The sequence below is a fragment of the Dendrobates tinctorius genome, unplaced genomic scaffold, assembly GCF_039654945.1.
Source record: "Dendrobates tinctorius isolate UK_male_01 unplaced genomic scaffold, ASM3965494v1 ptg000134l, whole genome shotgun sequence".
Taxonomy (NCBI): domain Eukaryota; kingdom Metazoa; phylum Chordata; class Amphibia; order Anura; family Dendrobatidae; genus Dendrobates; species Dendrobates tinctorius.
In genome coordinates, this window is record NW_027361802.1 from 22,321,895 (window position 1) to 22,337,080 (window position 15,186).

A 15,186-nucleotide genomic window follows, 5' to 3' on the forward strand; every position below is an offset into this window, starting at 1 on the left:
AACTAAAATTTTTTTTTTGTTAGGAAGTTATAAGGGTTAAAAGTTGACCAGCGATTTCTCATTTTTACAACAAAATTTACAAAAGCATTTTCTTTAAGGACCACATCACATTTGAAGTCACTTTGAGGGGTCTATATGGCAGAAAATACCCAAAAGTGACACCATTCTATAAACTGTACCCCTCAAGCTAATCAACACTACATTCAAGAAGATTATTAACCCTTCATGGGCTTCACAGGAACTAAGGCAACGTGGAAGGAAAAAATAGACATTTTACTTTTTCCAACAAAAATTTTCTTTTAGCATCAATTTTTGCATTTTCTCATGGGTAACAGGATAAAATGGATCCTAAAATTTGTTGGGCAGTTTCTCTTGAGTACACCGATACCTCATATGTGGTCATAAACCACTGTTTAGGCGCACGGCAAGACTCAGAAGGGAAGGAGCGCCATTTGACTTTTTGAATGGAAAATATGCTGGAATATTTACCTGTTGCCATGTCGCGTTTGGAGAGTCCCTGTGTGCCTAAGCATTGGAGCACCCACACAAGTGACCCCATTTTGGAAACTAGACCTTCCAAAGAACTTATCTAGATGCATAGTGAGCACTGTGAACCACCAGGTGCTTCACAAATTGATCCGTAAAAAAAAGTCCTTTTTTTTCACAAAAATTTTCTTTTAGCCTCAGTTTTTTTCATTTTCACATGGGTAACAGGATAAAATGGATCCTAAAATTTGCAAATATGGATGAATAAACACTGGCGCTTCTATGTGTCAAATTTATATACAGAAGCTCGTAATGGGTTAATATCGAAAGCTGCAGGTGATAAGAGGACAGGTTCTGTGCATGCCTGTCAAGACTGGAAATACAATAATAATAATATCACTGCGCTGTTAGTTCTGAGAGTGGTACAGAGATGCTTACTCTCAAACGTGAAGAATAAGGTCAAGGTGCAGGATAATTACAGGGAGAACGGTTTCACTGGGGCCATGTGTTGAACTAAATAGAAAAAATTATATATATAATTATGAGAACAACCTGGTGTAAAAAGGTAGACTCTATGGATGAATGTACTTACTGGTTTGTATGCTTCAAGTGTATATTAGTACTTGTTGCACAGATTATATAGCCTATGATTTTCTGGCTTGTTTAATGAAAGTGACATTAAACAATGTGGTTATAAACCACTGTTTGGGCGCATGGCAGGGCCCGGAAGGGAAGGAGTGCTATTTGGCTTTTTGAATGGAAAATTACCTCCAATCGTTACCTAACACCATGTCGTGTTTGGAGAGCACCTGTGTGCTTAAACATTGGAGCTCCCCCACAAGTAACCCTCCTTTGGAAACTAGACCCCCCAAGGAACTTATCTAGATGTGTGATGAGCACTTTGAACCCCCAAGTGCTTCACAGAAGTTTATAATGCAGAGCAGTGAAAATAAACAATCATTTTTTTCCCCAAAAATAATTTTTTTAGCCCGCTATTTTTTACTTTCACAAGGCTAACAGGAGAAATTGGACCACAAAAGTGGTTGTGCAATTAGTTCTGAGTACACCGATACCCCATATGTGGGGGGGAACCATGGGAACTTGGGAGAGCTCAGAAGGGAGGAGCGCCATTTTGGAATGCAGACTGCTGGAATGTTCTGCGGGCGTCATGTTGCATTTGCAGAGCCCCTGATGTGCCCAAAACAGTAGAAACCCCACACAAGTGACCCCATTTTGGAAACTAGACCACCCAAGTAACTTATCTAGATGTGTAGTGAGCACTTTGAACCCCCAAGTGCTTCACAGAAGTTTATAACACAGAGCCGTGAAAATAAAAAATAATTTTTTTCCTCAAAAAATGATTTTTTAGCCTGCAATTTTTTATTTTCACAAGGGTAACAGGAGAAATTGGACCTGTAAAGTTGTTGTACAGTTTGTCCTGAGTACGCTGGTACCCCATATGTGGGGGAAACCACTGTTCGGGCACACGTCGGGGCTCGGAAGAGAAGTAGTGACGTTTTGAAATGCCGACTTAGATGGAATGGTCTGCGGGTGTCATGTACGTTTGCAGAGCCCCTGATGTGCCTAAACAGTAAAAACTCCCCACAAGTGACCCCATTTTGGAAACTAGACTGCCCAAGGTACTTATCTAAATGTGTGGTGAGCACATTGAACCCCCAAGTGCTTCACAGAAGTTTATAACGCAGAGCCGTGAAAATAAAAAATCTTTTTTTTCCACAAAAATAATTTTTTTAGCCCCCAATTTTTTTATTTTCCCAAGGGTAACAGGAGAAATTAGACCCCCAAAGTTGTTGCTCAATTTTCCTGAGTGCGCTGATACCCCATATGTGGAGGTAAACCACTGTTTGGGCACACGTCGGGGCTCGGAATGGAGGGAGCACTGTTTGACTTTTTGAACGCAAAATTGGCTGGAATAAATGGTGGCGCCATGTCGCGTTTGGAGACCCCGTGATGTGCCTAAACAGTGGAAACCTCTAAATTCTAACTCCAACCCTAACCCCAACACACCCCTAACCCTAATCCCAACCCTAATCATAACCCTAACCCCAACACACCCCTAACACTAATCCTAACTCTAACCCTAACCCCAACCCACCCCTAACCCTAATCCTAACCCTAATCCCAGCCCTAATTCCAACCCTAACCCTAATTCCAACCCTAACTGTTGTGAATTCTCTTGCTCGGAGTTCTGAGCCGAAGCTCCCTCTGCTCCCTCTGGCGGTTGCTGAGAGTGGTGGAGCTGGTCAGCTGGATGGAAGTTCCCCACCTGACGACGATAATTGGAAACTTGGGATTACTGCCTGGGAGTATATAATTGAGCTGGCTGCTCTTGGAGGTTTCTGGTGATTCCCTCAGTGTGCATTTGGAGCTCTTTTGTCCCTTGCCTGATCTGCATGGTTCAGCTAAGTGATTCTTTTGCTAATCCTTTCCATCTAATATGGTTGTGTCTTTTTTTGCTTTCTGTTTTGCTGCTAGGGTTCAGCGTGCTCCCTGCTGGGGGCAGCACTGGGCCCTGCTTCATATGTTGCAGCTTGTTCAGTCCCCTGTTATGTTAGTATCTTTTTGCTTTGCTGCCAGTTTATACCAGAGTGCTGATCTAGTGGGGGGTGAGATCATGTGATCTCATGTTTTTTTGTAGATCAGTACTGTTGGACTTTTTCAGGGTTTTGTGCGTGATTGCAGACAGTATCTTTTCTGTCCTGTCCTGTCTAGACAGCTTGGGCCCCACCGTTTGCTCAGTCTGTTCTCTGCCTGTGTTTGTGTCTCATCTTGTTTCACCGACAATATATGTTTGGGGGCTGTCTATTCCTTTGGGAATCTGCTCCGGGGCAGTTTAGATTTCATCTTTCTGTCTTTACGCTTAGTTAGTCCTCCGGCTGTGACGAAGCGTCTAGGGCATCGTAGGAGCGCTCCACGGCTACTGCTAGTTGTGTGGATAGGATCAGGGGTCTGCAATCTGCTTAGTTTCCAACCTCTCTGGTCTTCTGGTGGCTTAGCCTGTTCCGGCCATCCTCCTCGGTGACCCATTCATAACACCTAACCCTAATTCCAACTCTCACCATAATTCTAACCCTAACCCTAATTTCAACCCTAACCCTAATTCTAACCCTAATGGAAAAATAAAAATATTTTCTTTATTTTAATATTTGTCCCTACCTATGGGGGGTGATAAAGGGGGGGTTATTAACTTTTTTATTTTGATCACTGTGATCAAAATAAATGAATGAATCTGCAGCTTTGCAGATTCATTCATTTATTTTGATCACAGTGATCAAAATAAAAAATGCCCAGTGCGCCCGCCATTTTCCAAGATGGTGGTGCCCATGATCCGGGACGGCAGGACACCGGGAGCCAGAGTGGGACTTGGAGGGTACCGGGGGGGAGAGGGGGGATGATCGGACTGTGGGGGGGCAGAGGGAAGGGGAGGGGGAACAGATCGTGTCGGCGGAGGCCGATCGCTGTCCTCAGTCCGTGTTGGGTGGGTCTGATCACGGTCTCCAGCCATGTCCGATGTTACTGCAGCATTGTCCATGGCTGGATTGTAATATTTCATCAAATTTCATTGAAGAAATATTACTATCGCTCTGATTGGCTGTTTCACTTTCAACAGCCAGTCAGAGCGATCGTAGTCATGGGGGGGAGTACAAAGGGTCTTGTGCCTGCTGGTCGGGTGACCTTTCATTGACCGCGGGTGACAATAGGCGTCATGGGTCGTATTGGCACAGCTTTTCATGATGCCTACGTAGTCGTCATGGGTTGGGAAGGGGTTAATGTTAGCTTCATTGGAAAAAAATGCTTTTCTTTCAAAAATATGGAAATTTCTAAGTGACCCTAAACTTTTACATGGTAGTGTAGTTTTCGGCTGATCTTTCACCTTTCTTATGATCAAGGATACCCCACGAGGTGAGATTTTGCATGGAGCCCCAAATCGATGTCGATTGACAGTCATTTTGTATTTCTTCCATTTTCTTACTATTGCACCAACAATTGTCTCCTCTTCTCATCCATCTTAGTTATGGTTTTGTATCCCAATCCAGCATTGTGCAAGTCATAGAATCATAGAATCATAGAATCATAGAATCGTAGAGTTGGAAGGGACCTCCTGGGCCATCTGGTCCAACCCCCTGCTCAAAGCAGGATTCGCTAAATCATCCCAGTCAGATGTCTGTCCAGCCTCTGTTTGAAGACTTCCATTGAAGGAGAACTCACCACTTCTCGTGGCAGCCTGTTCCACTCATTGATCACTCTAACTGTCAAAAAGTTTTTTCTAATATCTAATCTGTGTCTCTTCCCATTCAGTTTCATCCCATTGCTTCTAGTCTTTCCTTGTGCAAATGAGAATAAAGTTGATCCTTCTACAATGTGACAGCCCTTTAGATATTTGTAGACAGCTATTAAGTCTCCTCTCAGTCTTCTCTTTTGCAAACTAAACATTCCCAAATCCTGCAACCTTTCCTCATAATTAAAATGTGGTGCCCAAAACTGGACACAATATTCCAGATGAGGTCTGACCAAAGAGGAGTAGAGGGAAATAATGACTTCACGTGATCTAGACTGTATGCTTCTGTTAATACATCCTAGAATTGCATTTGCCTTTTTTGCTGCTGCATCACACTGTTGACTCATATTCAGTCTGTGATCTATTAGTATACCCAAGTCTTTTTCACATGTGCTGTCACTTAGCCCTATTCCTCCCATTCTATATATGCTTTTTTCATTTTTATTGCCCAGATGTAGTACTTTGCATTTCTCCCTGTTAAAAACCATTCTGTTAGTTGCTGCCCACTTCTCCAGTTTATTTAAATCTTTTTGAATCATCTCTCTCTCCTCTCTAGTATTAGCTATCCCTCCTAGCTTTGTGTCATCAGCAAATTTAATCAGTTTACCCTCAATTCCTTCATCTAAATCGTTGATAAAGATGTTGAACAATACAGGGCCCAGGACAGAGCCCTGTGGTACCCCACTTGAGACATTCTTCCAAGTGGATGTGCAGCCATTTACGACCACTCTTTGGGTCCGATCACTAAGCCAGTTATATGATCTTGTCCCTTTAGAAAGGCTCCTCCAAAAGAAACTCAAGGGAGAGATTTGGAGCGTGAGTTACGACCTCATGTGAATATTGGATTACATTGTTCTACCCTCACTGAATACATTAAGGTCAAAAAGATTCCAGGAGGCCTTAGAGCGCCTCTCCGCCCCACACACTTTAACAACCAACCAGAATATTGTATCAAATTTGAACAAATGTTCCTTTGATCTAATTACTCTCACTATAGAACATCTCCACAAAGCCATAGAATCCAGCTCAGAACAGATTCGTAATATCAAGTCACAACTTGCTTCAGCGAGCACGACAGAGGAACTGAACAACCTCAAATCTCAGATCCAAACTAAAATTGACCAGCATAAGAAAGAAACTGTACAAAGGAAGAGGTTGAAATTTGCACGAGACACTGAGGATTACGAATTGGATCGAGTTTACAAATGGCGAGAGAAATCAACCATCAGATGGGCCTCTATCCGCTCTGGCTTCAGATCCTCCACCCATCTCACCTCATCTGGCTCAGAACAGGAGAGGAGGGAATAAGCTACCACATCTCGTTTTTTAGGACAAAAAAAGACTACAACCACGAAGATGAGGACCAGGCGTGGACACGGATCCAGAAAGGAACTTAGACCACTCATCACACGCTCGCAGGTACCTGGCCATTGGTAGTAAACTTCTCCTCTAAAACGTTGGGGGTTGCTGAATACAATGTGTTACAAAAGGATTTATCTTACTGTCCATCATACAGATGTAGAACTTTTGACCTGGAGATGAATTTACAGAGATTTTACCAATGCCTTAGGCCTCTTTCACACTTCAGTTTTTTGCATCAGTTCAAATCCGCCAAAAAGTCATACAAGCGGATCCGTTCTTAACTGATGTGAACGGATGGCACAGGATCCGTTTTCAGACGGATCCTGAAAATGAGGAAATTTAAAGGAAACGCTGGCCGGGGAGAGAGAGAGAGAGAGAGAGAGAGAGAGAGAGGAGAGAGAGAGAGAGAGAGAGAGATCCGGCACCCAGAAAGAATTTCGGGTTAAATGAGTGTCTGGAGGATCCGCCAGAGAAAAAAACGTTACAAGGTCCGTTCTGAAATCTTTGAGGATGGTGACGGACAGCAACTTTTGGCGGATCCTCAAAAAAACGGATGCAACGGACAGCAATCCGTCACAATCCGCCATTAATGCAAGTCAATGGGGAAAAAAAACGGATCCTCAAAAAAAATTGAGGATCCGTTTTTTTCAAAACCTGGCGGATTGTGACTGATTGTAAAAAACTGAAGTGTGAAAGAGGCCTTAGACTCAAAGTCCATTTTTCTAAATCTCCCTCACCCTTTGACTCTGTCACTGATACTAATAACCCAGGAATTCTACCAGCAGCCAGCCTTGGTCTAAAACCTAAAAGCAGTTTTAGACCACCTATCGGCTCACATGCTCTTGAGACATTCATTGAGTTTGTCAACAAATCCTTCTTAAATTTATGCAAAGATATTGATCTAGGTTGTTTACATTATCCTCCAAACCTATCCGCTCTTGACAGACAGGCCCTCCATCTCTGCAGGATGACCGAACCCCGATCATCAAACATGCAGATAATGGAGGAGCCATCGTGGTTATGAATTTATCTTATTATACTTCAGAGGTCTATAGGCAACTCAACGATATCACTGTCTATACTACACTACTCATCGATCCTACACCCAGTATTTGTGGACAGATCAATGAGATTCTGTCAAAGTACTCACACCTAGGGGTCATCAACAAAAAACCTGTGAATTTCTAACCAGGGAATACCCCATCACCTCGATATTCTATATCCTCCCGAAAATTCATAAGAACTTACAAAATCCTCCTGGTAGACCCATAGTGGCCTCAACAGATTCAATTCTGTCTCCCTTATCTTATCTTTCTAGAAAAGATTCTTACCCTGTTGTTTCAGAAAACACCATTGTTTCTTCTTGACACAGGTACTTTTCTAGATTCCATAAAACAGGTGGGACCATTACCAAAAGAAGCAATTTTGGTGTCACTAGACGTCAAAGATCTATATACATCCATACCACACGCTGAGGGTATCAATTTGGTTAATCGACTTATGTCAGCCTCAGGTATGGACCCGGACCATGTCAACTTTTGTATTGACCTTCTTACTCTAGTTTTGACATCCAATTTTTTAATGTTTCAAAACAAGTATTTTCTACAAATATGGGGCACATCAATGGGCTCAAATGTAGCCCCACTTTATGCAAACTGCTATATGGCTGATTTTGAGCATACAATTATATATAAATGCCACCTCTATCAACAACATTCCATAATCTGGACACGCTACATTGACGATATCTTTTGCATATGGGGGGCTCTATTGATTCACTCAACACATTTTACACTTTCCTCAACTCCTCTTGGCCAGGCATACAGTAGGTTGCAGCATGACATATTTCCAGGTTAAAACTAATTTTCTTGACACCATGGTCATAAAAAATGAAAGAGGTTACTTATCAACTGACTTATATACAAAAGACACGAACCATAACAGTCTGTTACATTTCAATAGCTTACATCCGGCACCTATGAAACGTTCTATCCCCAGACCACAGTTTCAGAGGATCAATAGAATTGTATCAGATGACGCATTACAGACCTAGAGACTCAACGAAATGCATACTAAGTTTCGCGACAGAGGTTATCCTAATCATGTCCTGACTCTTGACCAAATCCTCATACTACTTTACGCAAGGACTCAATAGGGCGTATTCCATTTGTCCACTCATTTCATCCTTTCGCGTATAGACTGCATAGAACTATTCGCCAACATTGGCAGTTATTACATGAGGGACATCATAACATTCCAGAATTCAGAGAACACTTTCTCCTTTGCTTTAAGCGGACATCAAATCTTAAGGACAAATTGGTAAGGACTGATTTGGGTAAACCCATTGACTTTGAAACACAACAATTTTTATATAAACCTAGATCTGGCATGTTTCCATGTTTACACTGCAATCAGTGCAGTAATGTCATCAAAGGCGATATAATCCATCATCCCCATTCGGGTAAAACCTTTAAAATCAAGGACTTCTCCACCTGTGACAAATCCCATGTAGTATATCTAATAAAATGCCCATGTGGCTTATTATATATAGGAGAAACCACACAGCCTATAAAAGATCATATATCCAAGCATAAGTCCACCATATGATGTAAAAACTTCTACCCATTCCACATCACTTTATTACAAATGATCACAAGATATCACAACTGCGGTTTCAGGTGATAGAACACGTACCATTGCCTAGACGTAGTGGCAATCGTATCCGGCTATTAAAACAAAGAGAAGCCTACTGGATGCATACATTGGGAACCTTGACCCCTAGGGGTCTCAATAGGGACCTTATAGCATTTGTCTGATGACAATTTTATCTGTGACCTTTCATTAGCTAATTTAACATTAGCCTACTTAATAATATCCCTGTCGCCTTTATAAACAACATTTCTATGTTACTTCTCATGCTTATAATGTTATTTTGTCTGTTTATCATATCATGTTACTAACACCATTGTATCCTCTTTCAGAGCCGTTTGTATTGATTTTCCATGAGAGTATCCTCCTTCCTGGATCCCTATCCACGCTCCTTAGACCGCCAGCCACCTGCATTCTTTAATAACACAGGATACCGTTACGTTACTATAACAAAAACTGCTCTTTCCTTCACTTCCTGCATCCTGGAACGCAAACTAGCCTGTTGACACGCACCCAAGATGGCCGCTGGAACGCACATGGAGCGCACGACCATTTGCTACATCACTTCCGCCCTGCACTGATTGGATGAACGGATAGCTTGCTTCCGTCCCTTCCTTTTTTCTAAATACTGCGCGCCACTAGCCTGCACACTTGAAAAGTGGCTGACACCGCGTTGCTGCAAGGCAGACACACGTACTTATTTTCCTCTAGGTAAGCTCTCCTCTCTCCCACCGTAGCATACACCCTTTGGTAACCCCTAGTGTATCACCATTTGACTTTGTCACTTCACAGGACGTTCATGTTAACCAGGGAATTAATTATCCTTGTGGTCAACATGACAGCCCATTACTTAAAGCGGTGGGCCAGCTTTTTCATACACTTTGACGGTCAACCTCTAACTGGGTTATACTGAATATTTACGTTCTTTTTGTCTCACACCTCTTATAGATTCTGTGACTTTTCACTATGGTATAATTCATATAAGATAAGCTCTCACTGCAGTCTGGTTGGTCTCCTTCCCTACTCCTCCTTTACTATATGAATTATGTTTTTGAGCTATATATGGATTGTTCTGCATCTATTTTGGGCATTACCCCAACATGACTGTCTTATCTTATTATTATATTTGGCTATTGTATATACTTCATTTAATTCTTGCATGTCACTTAGAATGGGTTCACATTATGTACACCACTTTGAATTTATGTTTCTATAGTAACTGAAGAAGGCCATGTGGGGCCGAAACATTTTTTGCTTGACTGCATTAAAACCTATTTACCTTTTCCAATGTTGAGTGCCAAGTGTAACGGGGTCTACCCAAGCTGGGGTACCTCTTTCAGTACCATCCCGTGTTTTCGGAGGTCCGCTCTGCATTGGCTGGAGTCTGAATGAATGACACTGGCTGGAATTCTTTGGTTACATGGGCGCATATAAAAGATCACTGCTTCTCCACGTATTTCCAGTCTGACAACACTTTACTCACAGGACACAGAATATATCACACAGATACAGAGGGCAGGCCAATAGAAAAGCGGCAGGCCAGACATGCATTACAAAAGCCGCAGGTAGCCGGAGCCTGCCGATGTTTACTGTGGCAATTACAAAGGTGGGGGGGAGGGCAGACAAAAGGAGAATATCGTGTCCCCTCTGCCCAGGGGCGCAGCCTGTGGGCTGATGCATTAGGGACATGCATCTCACATAGAACCTATTATACATACATATAACTGCACAACATATTCTGGGTGCTGAGTGGTTCTGTAACATGTAACACCAAGTTTAATTTACTTATCTCTTATGATCTTGTCCCTGACATCCTATAGAGCTCTTTGGTCTTGCCCATGTTGTAGAGGTTAACGTCTGACTGATCATTTGAGTCTGTCGACAGGAGTCTTTTTTAAAGGTGACTATTTAAGACAGCTGTCTTTAAACCAGGTAACGAGTTGATTAAGTGCGTCTAACTGGTCTGTAGGAGCCAGAACTCTTAATGGTTGGTAAGGGATCAAATAATTATTTCTCACTGCAAAATGCAAATAAATTTATATAATTTATAAAATATGATTTTCTGGATTTTATTTTTGATATTCTATCTCTCAATGTTAAAATTAATCTACCCTTAAAATTATAGACTGTTCATGTCTTTGTCAGTGGGCAATCTTACAAAAATCAGCAAGGGATCAAATAATTATTTTCCCCACTGTAGGTGGCCATTTATTGACATTTTAATTAGACAAACAGTGCTTATCTGGAAACTATTTTTTTCCTTTATACATTTTTAATACAATGGCAGTACCATCAATCATTTTATTCACATCACATTTGAGTCCTATGTTAAGTCACATGTGCCAGATACAGTCCCCTGCATAATTTATCCATAGGACTATGTTCAGCTGAAGGGGACTAAAATGGTGTACTTTTTACGATTTGTTGGAGTGGTATAACCATTGATATATGAACAACAACAAAGCAAAGTCCAGCAATAACGTGAGCAATCCAGGATTCTGTTAAAATTTTTTTTCTTTTTATTCATAAATCCATTAAAATGCAATGGTCCAAGCAGTTCAAAACAGCAATAACGCAGAAAAGTCGTGCAGATAGGACTACGCGTTTCAGCGGTAGAACCCGCCTTCTTCACGGTCCAGAATCTAATCTGCTTTCCAAACATGGAACCTTATATACATCCCACTCCCATCAGGGTAATTATAAACATATGTGAGAGACTTAAAAACATGTGCTATAAAAGCAGATCAAACATATAAACTATCCACATATTGATCAGTATACAACATGCATAAAGATTATAAGGAGAGAATTCAACATATTGGAGAAAAGTACATTAGGAATGTCCAATAACCTGACCATAAGATTTAAGGCCCTGTGCACACAGTGCAGACTCCATGCAGTTCCGCAGCAGATTTGGCCCTGCAGAACCGCAGCAGAAAAGCAACAGAACAGCACGTGATGCACAGTACCATTTAAGGCTATGTAAAACAAAAAAGGCTGTGCACATGCTGCAGATTTTTCTGCGCAGATCTGGTGCAGAATAAAAGAAGCAGCATATCGCTTCTCCTGTGCGGCTCTGCTGCAGCTCTCCACCTACTCCATTATAGAAATCTGCAGGCGGAAACTGCAGGGGAAATCCGCACAAAAACTGCACCAAATCTGCGACAAATCTGCAGGCAAAACGCAGATCATCTTACCTAAAGATTTAGCAAAATCTACGCGGAAAATTCCACAGCAGAATCGGCACCGTGTGCACATTGCCCCAGTGGTACAAAAACATAGAATAATAATATTAACCAGCATTATATAATACAAATATATCAATAGTGCATAATGATATCCAGGCGGTTATTAAAGCCCTGTGGCATGCGAGAGGCAATATCATTATTTTCCACAATATTTTTCAAAATATCATTCTGAGATAACAAGGGAAGATATTTTTTGATGATTTTAACAATAGAATTAAACTGAGGACTATAATTGGTACTGAAAACCACCCTAGATTTTTTAGAGTCAAACTGTCTTTTTTTCTCAGTAGATTCCAACAGCTTAACCCTTTCCGCAAACACCTATCAGACGCTAGTAATCTGCCTATGGTTGGTGCATCAGTAGTATCCCGACATTTTTCAAAAAAACATAATGGGGATTTACGCGGTTTCTCCTTTATGGGCATAGAGCATGTAAAAAAACCATTGAGAGGGGGAGATTTTCATAAAAAAGTGCTTGCAAGAGAAAGTAGGTGGATATTTGAGTTGGGGACTCGCATGCCACAGGGCTTTAATAACCGCCTGGATATCATTATGCACTATTGATATATTTGTATTATATAATGCTGGTTAATATTATTATTCTATGTTTTTGTACCACTGGGGCAATGTGCACACGGTGCCGATTCTGCTGTGGAATTTTCCGCGTAGATTTTGCTAAATCTTTAGGTAAGATGATCTGCGTTTTGCCTGCAGATTTGTCGCAGATTTGGTGCAGTTTTTGTGCGGATTTCCCCTGCAGTTTCCGCCTGCAGATTTCTATAATGGAGTAGGTGGAGAGCTGCAGCAGAGCCGCAGAGGAGAAGCGATATGCTGCTTCTTTTATTCTGCACCAGATCTGCGCAGAAAAATCTGCAGCATGTGCACAGCCTTTTTTGTTTTACATAGCCTTAAATGGTACTGTGCATCACGTGCTGTTCTGTAGCTTTTCTGCTGCGGTTCTGCAGGGCCAAATCTGCTGCGGAACTGCATGGAGTCTGCACCGTGTGCACAGGGCCTTGAATCTTATGGTCAGGTTATTGGACATTCCTAATGTACTTTTCTCCAATATGTTGAATTCTCTCCTTATAATCTTTATGCATGTTGTATACTGATCAATATGTGGATAGTTTATATGTTTGATCTGCTTTTATAGCACATGTTTTTAAGTCTCTCACATATGTTTATAATTACCCTGATGGGAGTGGGATGTATATAAGGTTCCATGTTTGGAAAGCAGATTAGATTCTGGACCGTGAAGAAGGCGGGTTCTACCGCTGAAACGCGTAGTCCTATCTGCACGACTTTCCTGCGTTATTGCTGTTTTGAACTGCTTGGACCATTGCATTTTAATGGATTTATGAATAAAAAGAAAACATTTTTTAACAGCATCCTGGATTGCTCACGTTATTGCTGGACTTTGCTTTGTCGTTGTTCACATTTGTATGGATGGACTCCTACATCCAGATCCGGGCACAACGGAGTTAACCAGGTCAGCTGAGGTTCCAGGTGGTTCACAGGAGTGAGCTGGTCTACATTGTTGGATTTATAAACCATTGATATATATACACATTTTTTATTCTTTTTTTAAGAAAGCATAGTCAACTACACTTAGCTATGCAGATACACCCCATAAAGAAATATATTATGTGATATATATCTTTTTAACATGGAGTCTATGAACAGTGTATACTGGTATTTACCTATGCAGTGGCATATGTTCTGCAGTGTATCTGGTGTATACATCTCATAGACAGATCACCCTTGATGTGAACAGTGCCTCAATTTCATGGCATTTATATGCTGTGAACTTAGCATATGGAGAAAAGCATGATTCATACTGTGAATAACTGGGTGAGAGCCTATTTCTGTGCCGTGGTCTGTGGTTTTCTGTAGCCTTTTTAATTATGTGTTACTATGAGGAGGAGTAATTACAGGGAGGCCTAGAAAAAAAATGAAGCTGTAGTTTAGCTAAAACTAATCACAATAATATACAGAATGATAAATGTGTGAGCTTTTACCGTTATGTAGGTAAAGTTTAAAATAAGGAAGGCTCTTTCTATACTGGTGACATAGTTTCATTAAGTTTCCAATGCCCATAACAAATTGAACAGCAGGGCCTACTGCACTTACTATATTCATACAGTGGGGAAGAAAAGTATTTAGTCAGCCACCAATTGTGCAAGTTCTCCCACTTAAAATGATCAGAGAGGCCTGTAATTGACATCACAGGTAGACCACAACTATGAGAGTCAAAATGAGAAAACAAATCCAGAAAATCACCTTGTCTGATTTGGCAAGATTTATTTTGCAAATTACGGTGGAAAATAAGTATTTGGTCACGTAAAAACATGCACGATTTCTGGCTCTCACAGACCTGTAACTTCTTTAAGAGGCTCCTCTGTCCTCCATTCATTACCTGTAGTAATGGCACCTGTTTGAACTTGTTATCAGTATAAAAGACACCTGTCCACAACCTCTGTCACACTCCAAACTGCACTATGGTGAAGACCAAAGAGCTGTCGAAGGACACCAGGAACAAAATTGTAACCCTGTACCAGGCTGGGAAGACTGAATCTGCAATAGGCAAGCAGCTTGGTGTGATGAAATGAACTGTGGGAGCAATAATAAGAAAATGGAAGACATACAAGACCACTGGTAATCTACCTTGATCTGGGGCTCCACGCAAGATCTCACCCCGTGGGGTCAAAATGATCACAAGAACGGTGAGCAAAAATCCCAGAACCACACCTGTGGACTTAGTGAATGACTTGCATAGAGCTGGGACCACTGTGAAAAAGTCTACCATCAGTAACTCACTGCACCACCAGGAACTCAGATCCTGCAGTGCCAGACGTGTCCCCCTGCTTAAGCCAGTACATGTCCATGCCCACCTGAATTTGCTAGAGAGCATTTGGATTATCCAGAAGAGTATTGGGAGAATGTCATATGGTCTGATGAAACCAATGTAGAACTGTTTGGTAGAAGCAAAACTTATCGTGTTTGGAGGAGACAGAATGCTGAGTTGCATCCAAAGAACACCATACCTACTATGAAGCATGGGGTTGGCAACATCTTGCTTTGGGGCTGTTTGTCTGCAAAGAGAATAGGAAGACTGATCAACGTACATGAAAGAATGAATGG